Consider the following 8426-nt stretch of genomic DNA (forward strand, 5'->3'; position numbering starts at 1 on the left):
TACAAAAAGGATGTAGTGAACTTGTGTTATTGAAACATTTTTTGAGTCACATGTTTCACAGAGCATATATTACGTTGCACAAAGTGGGTTGCTAACCGGCAACCACATTCAGCTGACTGGTAACATTGTTGGGGCGAACACACCTCAAGTCTCTCTTGCATCTTGCCTTTTCTGACCATTTGTTTCAGTCTAGAATATAGAAGCATTTGTGAATATACAATATACAAATGAAAGAGTTCCTGAATTTTATTGCTTTGACCTGTGGTGGGAGTATGTGTATATTTCACTGAGCAGTTGCTCACAGTTTCAGGTGTTTTTAAATCCTCTTTCCACAGAAGTGAGCCTCGTCACTTTGTTCAGGAGCTTAGAATTGCTGGATTTACCATCATTTGGTAAGGAAAGGGGATGAAGGAAACTGTCTTCAGACCAACAATAGCAGAAGTATTTTTCTGTGGGTTTCAGTCTGAAGGATGCAGCAATATGTTATAGATAGAGCAGAGGACAAGCAGTCTGGTACCTGCTTATCTTCTTTTCCACAAATATCACAGACTTTGGATGAGGCACTAATTTTTCTGTGGCAAAAGCTTCTTTGTTAAAAATCAGATTAATACAATACAAATCTTGGGGATGACAAAGGGCCAAATGTATTCCTATTTTCAGAGAACCTAAGACTGAAGGAGCTCCAGAAGAGCTGTATTTATAGCAATCAAGTGAGATTCGTTGAGGAAATGGGAGGGTGTGTTGAAATGTTGTAGAACTAAGGAAAAATGAGGAAAAGAAGCAAAATGGATTAGTAGTTAGGATGGAAACAAAATATAGCAAATGAAGAAAGACATTATCAAAACCTAAAAACCAAACTTACATACTTTAAAATGTGGAGGCAAAAATGAAGGCATGTATTTCTTCCACTCATTGATATCTCACACCAGTAATGGCATTAGTACAGAACAGTGGCTTCTTTGTATTTTGAGGTCCTTGATTTTCTCTACAGAGACACAGACAGGACTAACTCCACAGTGAGACCACAGGAACTGCCATTCTCGATAAAACCAGCTTGCTATCTTGTCTCCACGTAAATTCTTGGCCTTTTAGCCAAGATCTAGTGTAGTATCCATTCTTGTCAGTTTAATGCCAGACATATCTCTAGTTTGAGGTCTTGATATTACATGAGTATAATATCCAAGGTAAACTTGGGACTTGCTCTGTGCCTTGACATAGCAATGCAGTGCCCTGGAAGGATCAGGGTGATGGGAAGAGTGAGTACTAGTGAATACAGAGACAAAACTGTGAAAGCAAGGTGAGCGTGCAGCAATATTTCTCAACAGTATTTTCCCAGGCTACAGTGACCCATGGTTCAAGGACTTTCTGGGCCAAAGCTATTCTTTGTGTAACCTCTTTTCCAAAACTTTTCCAGATTTTTCCGAGCCAGGTAAATTTTGACATTCTGCGGCAAGGAGATCGCGGTAACCCTCTCAACACACTGTGGAAAGAAGCATCCCTTTCTCCTGGCACCAAACCCCCTACCTGCCTTTTCCATTGGTGCTCCTCTAGTTCTTTTTCTTTCAGAGACATTGAATAACCCTTCTCTCATTCACATTCTTTATGAGCAACTCAAGGTCTGTGCCGTGGCTCTTTAAAAACCTAAAAATTATGGTTGCAATACGAATACAATTAATTTCGTTTAATGGCAGGCTGTGTAAGAAGAAAGCTAGCAGGAAGTTAAAACAATGATACATCCTTCAACAGACATTTCAGTGTGATTAAGAGACAATACAGGAGCTATTAACTATCAGACTGCAATGAAGTTAAACAGCTTGTTTTGTTTTTACTGGAAAGCAGAAGGACTATAAAGAATTTTAAATGTTCTTCAGATCAGGGCAAAGGAGTTGCTAAGAAGCTATTTCCTCATGTAAAAACCTTACTGAAAGGTCTGAGGAGTTTGAAGCTCCTAAACTCTTTTCACAGGGAATAGGTAGGAGAGTTGTGTAGAGAGACCATTTATAGCTCTAAAATTCCTTTTCTTTGAAGTTTGTTCTGTTCTTACAATTTAGACAGACAATGCTATGGTACTTGCTCTTTGTTAGAAGAACAGAGGGAAGAAACAGAAGTGCTGAACCCGGTCAGACCCCCATGGATAAGCCCTGTTGGCATCTGGGGCATTGTAACCATGCCAGAGCCTAAGCAGAGAAGAACTTGGAAGTTCCCAGGAGAACTGGTGAAGATTCAGGTTTTGTCAGTTGAGGAGATGCAATGAGGACACTATGGAGGGCATGGGTGTTTGGGAAGCCCTCCAGGCATTGTTTTCGTTTTCTTATATTTTTAATGGTTTCAGGTTTTTGCCTCCAGGATAAGATAGGTTTAGGGAACTCGTAGAAGCATGCAGCATCTTTCAGAAACCCCAGCCTACATTTCTTTAGAATTTAATACCTTTGCTGGCATTGATGTTTTTTTATTAAATTATATATTGGGGTTTTTTATTTGTCTGCATACTTTGGCACTGGCTGTTTTGAATAAACTTATGCTTCCATAATCCCGACTTTTTGTGCAGAAATGCTGTTTTCTGTTTTAGCCACAGTGTTAAGGCAAGATGTGCTGACTAGCTGCAGGTACTTTTCAACACTACTGCCTCCAAAATAACCTTCAGACCGTGTCAGTGTCAAATTTGGGGATGTTTAACCACGAGTCCCAAAGGCTGTGTTCCCGGCTGTAGAAATGTCCTGTACCTATTAGAACACAGGACTGGGAGCAGGAAATTCAAGCTCCAATTTCAGGGTTTCTTATTGACTTGCTTAGTGTTCTTTTGCTGAGAACACTGAAACCACTGAAACCACCAGGTGGTTTTAGCCTCCATGAAACAAGTACAGTGTGACTCAGTGTGCTGTTTTGAAACTCAGTAAGATTCATCAATGCAAGAAATTTCTGAATGATAACTTTAGTAGTAAGGTAATTGAAAATTTCTCAATAGAGTAACTATTACAAATGTTACAGTTGTCATTTTATCTAGCTTGTTCCCCACTAAAGGAACTCAGTTAAACTGAACTATTTCTTCATATGCAGTAAAATATTACTGCTGTGGCAAAGTCATCATCCAACCTGTGGAGGAGGTGATGTCCAGTTTTTGCTGTGCTGTGAAGTGCTGTACCAAAGCTTTTTGTTTCCCCTTCCTCTGACCCTCCTTAGAGTCTTCTGAAGAAATTACAGAGAGAGTTGTGGAAACATCTAACTTTGGAAATTCAAGCCTAGATGGCAACATCCACAGATACTGTGTGGGGTGGCTGACCCAGGGACTCTTGCCTTTATTATATGTTCTTGACTATGTGTTCCCCACCCTCTTCTTTTACACAGCCTCATCCCCTCAAAATGCAACATGCAGCAGAGAGCGGAGCTGAGAAGCTCAGGCATCCTGGACTCCCATCTACCTCTTCTGTCCCTGCAAACTGTCACAGTAACATCCCTTCACTAACATTTTTTCTTTTACAAAAACACAGATTAAGCCCGTGTTTGCTTAGTGTCAAAATATACTTGCAGATGCTTGATAAAAGTCTGCAGCCATGATACTGCTCTCTCCATTTTGCAACTATTTACGTGTAAGATACCTGCGTCTGAGTATTGCAAAACATTTGAATTAGAGATTAGAGGGATTATCAGCCAATGCTCCTGGCAGCAGCTGAGGATGCAGGCTCGGCAGCCTTGGCTGAGCACTTGTCACTAAACCTGCACTTCCTTCCTCATCCAGCTTCCTGTTCAGCTCTCAAGAGCATTTCTGCTCTGGGCAATGGGTTATTGACTCAAATGTTTGCCTTTTACTCTTGGTTGAATCTCTGAGTGTTTCCAAGCTGTGGTATGCTGGCTGCTCGTGACACCCAAGTGTGTTTGAAACGCTACCCAGCTGGGGAAGAGATCAGTACTCTCTTCCCAGTGGTGGTCCCTGCTGCTGTAGGAAATGTCACTGGGAAAAAATGCATGGGTCTGTGGTTTTTAGTCTCTTATGGGCAAAGTCATCTCTTGTAAAGCCTTGCTTTGGCCGTTTTCCAACTGGGTGAGGTTAGAAAACAGTCTGGCAGCAGCTTCCATGGGTCTTTCATGTCCGACAGACTGGGCCAGGTGGACTGTTTCACTCAGGAGCTCATGTGTTTTGCCAGCCAACTTCTTTTCTATGCTTAATGACTTTTACAGCACATTTTGAGCAGCTCCAGTTAATCTCATCCTTTCATCCTCCTGTGATCTCACTCAGTTTCCTGGAGAATGAAGTGTGAAGGTGCAGTTGGCTTATTCTGTACTCTAAACCCTCTGGCTACCAGCGCTGGAAAGAGGAACACATGGTAGTGCTCCAGCTTGTGCTTAATTCTTGAGGTGACTGGAAAGGTACCTGTCCTTACAGAGATCAATCCTCCATTGGAGAAATCCTGATACCATTGATATTTCAGTGTAAATTAATCTTAAATTATAAGCTCTGGTCTGTATACACAAAAACATTCATTCAGCTACATGCTGAATTTATGCAGGATTTCTTTTTTTTTTTAGAAAAAATGTGGAAAACCATGCAAATATTCCTAGAGAATAAACGAGCAATTACTATATTTATGTAAAGAGGATATAGAATACACAGATGGCTGGTTTAGTGTCTACTGCTGTATTAACATATGCAGAGAGATGCTTCATGTACATATGTGTAGCAGTAACTGAATATTAAAATTGAACAGTCATGTAGCACTCTCTATGTTTTCCTTCATTTTAAAAAATCTGGCCTGCTTTATTTAGACAATGTATTGCTATTCTTTTTGGAATGTCTGTACAATATTTACTGAATTCATAAGTCAAAATATGAATTCAGTTTTCATAAATTGAAGAACACCATTTCTGTCTCATTTGTTTGCATTTAATAGAAAATTCACAAGTTGAATAATAAATTTTGAAAGTGAAAAGCATTTCACGAAAGAAATTCATAAAGATGTCTAGTTCAGAGAGGATATATCAGATGGAAAAGTCCTCAATATGCTAGAATAATTACAAACTCCTTTTAATAAAATTTATTAATGTGATTTTTTCAGATGTTTCTTAAGATGCTCATATGGAGCACTTAAACAGTTAAAGACCACTCCACCTAGGGACTGGAATCATTATTTGGACCATCTTTAAAAGTTCTGCCATTTATTCAATAGTCTGTAATTGGCTTTATGAGCTGTAGGATTTCATTATGCAAATACCTATTTAAGATTTGTATGGACTAAAGTTAAAAACACAGCTGGAGAAAATATGTTATTTTTGCATGCTCAGTAGACGTGTTCCAAAGTGAAGTATCTCCACTTCTTAAAATTGTTTTAGTTCAGAACTAACTTAAGAAAATTACATTTTTCCTATGAATACCTGTGTTGCCTTACTTTCCCCCTCTTATTTTCTAAGCCTAACAGTTAAGGACTACCACTGAATCAGGATAGAGAATGAGACATGCATTCACTATTGCATATCATTGTTAAGGCATGTCAGGGCATGTTCTTGTGAGACCTTTTCTTGCCAGCATCTTCAATAGGTTATATGCACCTATTTATATAAACATAAAATGGCTAAATTTCATGAGAGATTTTTGAAAGAATAACCTGTCAAGCCTGATGTGTCAGTAAATTATCTCCTTAGATCCTTAGATTGTCACAAGGGCTAACTCTGCAACTGTTAGCAAGTACTTGCCTTCATTCTGCCTTTTGTCCCCAGTTGCAGATGTTTCATTTGCCTGCAGTGTGATCTAATCAAAGGGCTGCTGTCCCCTTCCACTGTTTTTTGTGGAACTTTAGTGTACAGTCTACGTTGACCATAAAAGACCATAAAGGATTTTCCTGCCCTGCATTTGCCATCAATGGAAGAGGCATTTTCTATCACATTTGAGGTGCAAATAAAGTCTACAAGAGTCTCTTCAGGACACTAATATATAAAATCTTCGCCTCACAGAGTTATCATTCTAGTGTTAAGTTGCAAATGAAGTGGTAAACCTTCTGTGATAACAAGACATAATAGTGAAGCTATTGAATTGGGGGCTTTATGCCCTTTCTTTTGTGTCTTAGGAGAAATCATTGCTAGTATGAAATGGAGAATATTTTCTTCTTTTTCACAGCAGTGGTAAGAATTTTATTTTATAGAGATTATGGTTGTCGTATTAAGCTTGTTCATGTTCTCACCTAAGAGTACTAGCAGTAATATTGCAAGTTATGTGTTGTTTTGTACTCTTTATCTGAAGGTCCCACAACAATATAAGGTGAAATTACTCTGTGCTGGAAACTAATCACATGTTTTGTATCTCCTTCCCTGATGTTGCCAGATTGTATTAATCATAAATGTCAATGAAGTCTCCAGATGACTTCCTGGCAAAAGGCCTTCATCTCAGCCTCCTAAATTCCAAGGTCAAGAGGAATGTAACATTCAGAATAATTATTAGCATTATTTTACCTTGACATTTCAGCCCTGCTTTCAGTTTAGCATTTCAGCCAGGCACTGGAGGGAATTGCCCCAATTAAACCTGATTTTAACCTATCTAAAGCCCTATATAAATGTGCTGCCCTGTTTTTCTAAGCAAGAAATACTTCTTGAAGGAGAGAAACTTTCATTAAAAACATTCGAGGTTTACTGTCAGAAGAACAAGTAATTTTTGAATTGTACTTTTCCCCCTAGGCTAGGATAATAATCAGTGCTTCTCATTTTCAGAGGAGTAAGTGGTTGTGCTGCCCTAAAGATTCTTTCACCTTTTGTTTCATCTAAAAGGTCATAGTTATAATTTTATCTCATCATGAACTATTAGAGGTACCTTGTCAAAATCTTGTTATTTGTCCGGGATCTTGCACCCATCCTTTGTACATACCTGTATTTACTTTATTTTTTTAACATCATATCAGGTAATAGGGACAGAATACCTTTTTTGTTGGTTTTTTTTCCCAGCAAAGAAAAATGTTTTTACCAAAGCACAGACGAAAAGAAGACATAACCACTGTGCCACACACAATCCCACAGCTATTTGACCTTGACTGGGTGGAGAGCTGGCAGTCTGGTTCAGTCAAACAATTTTACTCAGTCACTTCCTGCAAACTTTTGATGACCCTTGTGATTTCGGAAGTCTGTGTTGATAATGAGGTAGATAACTGTATAAATGTCGTTCACTGTAAATTGCTCAGAAAGCAGGTGCGTACAGACGAACCACAGGCACTGGTTAGTCTTCAGACAGTGGGGTTTTTTGGTACAGTACAGAGAATAAACTGAGTTTCTATGATGAGCACAGTTTATTTCAGTAGTGTTGTTCCCATTTGATCCATGACAAAGTTTTGCTGTAGAGAAAAAAATGGAGCCACGGTGCAAAGGGATATACAACACTGCATAACTTTAGCTCCCTGTTCTTATTGGTTGCTATTCCTACTGTGCTATGCCTTTCTGTGAAACCTTGAAGAAGAAATTGTTTTGCATATTTTGGGCTGTAATTCATGGCTGCTCTCCAGCTGATAGCAAATTGCTATTTGCATCTGTTATGGTTGTGTGCCCAGTTTGTGATTTGACACAACCACTGTGTCCCGTACTGTTTCAATGGAAGTGAATTTTATTGGCTTCCACCTAAATTTGACTTTGGTACTTCACCTAACTGGAAAGTAAATTGATTGATGCTGACACTCCTTTTCTTTTAGCCTCTAGCTCCATGCAGATTCATACTTGAAATGCTTTTGTCTCCAGCACAAACATGCTTTTCCTCCTATTCTTTCTTTATTTTTAACTAGAAATCTTGCATAAATATCATATGAAGATATAGTTCACTGCATAAATGTATAACAATCTGCAATGTTTATTCTCCCAGAATTTTCAAGCAAATTTGACATAGCTTTCTTATGGCTTATTGTTAAATTTTGACATGGCTTATAGTTAAAAGTTAAATTGTACACAAATATCAGAGCACTTTTTATGAAAAGCTGGTTAAGTAATGCACCTCTGTAATGTACCATGGAAGTCCACAGAAGTCTTGAGCCCATTTCCATTTTCCATTTCCTTTCCTGTTTCCTCCTATTAGATATTTACTAAGGATAAATGACTAATCTTTGGTGAGTTTATGGCCAACAGTTCCTGACCCGTCTTGAGTTAGCTTTCAGTGACTTAAGCAATGCTGTGATTAATTGTGCTGATAAGAGAACTGGAAGCTTCTTTCCTCCTGCCTGTCAAGCTTAACAAAAGCAGTGAATCCAAAGAACATGGCAGGGGTAGAGAACTGATACTGAACCCTGTGGAAATGATCCTATGCTGTCTCAACTAAGGATCTGACCCATTTTATAAATAGAATGAAATTTATTCACTTATTACTTCACTACCTAGGTCCTGCAGTAAAGCGCATACATTGCATGCATATGTACATATAAGGATATAAAAAAAGGTGTTGCTGGTCTTTTATATCATAATTTTTACTG

At 38.6% G+C, this 8426-nt stretch overlaps 1 non-coding gene across 1 annotated transcript; it reads left to right on the forward strand.

The window, feature by feature from the left end:
* The first annotated feature begins 1072 nt into the window (after positions 1-1072).
* LOC113952313 lies at positions 1073-1241 on the forward strand. The gene has a single exon (XR_003529511.1). It is a non-coding gene; the product is annotated as a U2 spliceosomal RNA (small nuclear RNA).
* Positions 1242-8426: the final 7185 nt, after the last annotated feature.

The sequence above is a fragment of the Corapipo altera genome, unplaced genomic scaffold, assembly GCF_003945725.1.
Source record: "Corapipo altera isolate COAL_440 unplaced genomic scaffold, ASM394572v1 60, whole genome shotgun sequence".
NCBI lineage: Eukaryota > Metazoa > Chordata > Aves > Passeriformes > Pipridae > Corapipo > Corapipo altera.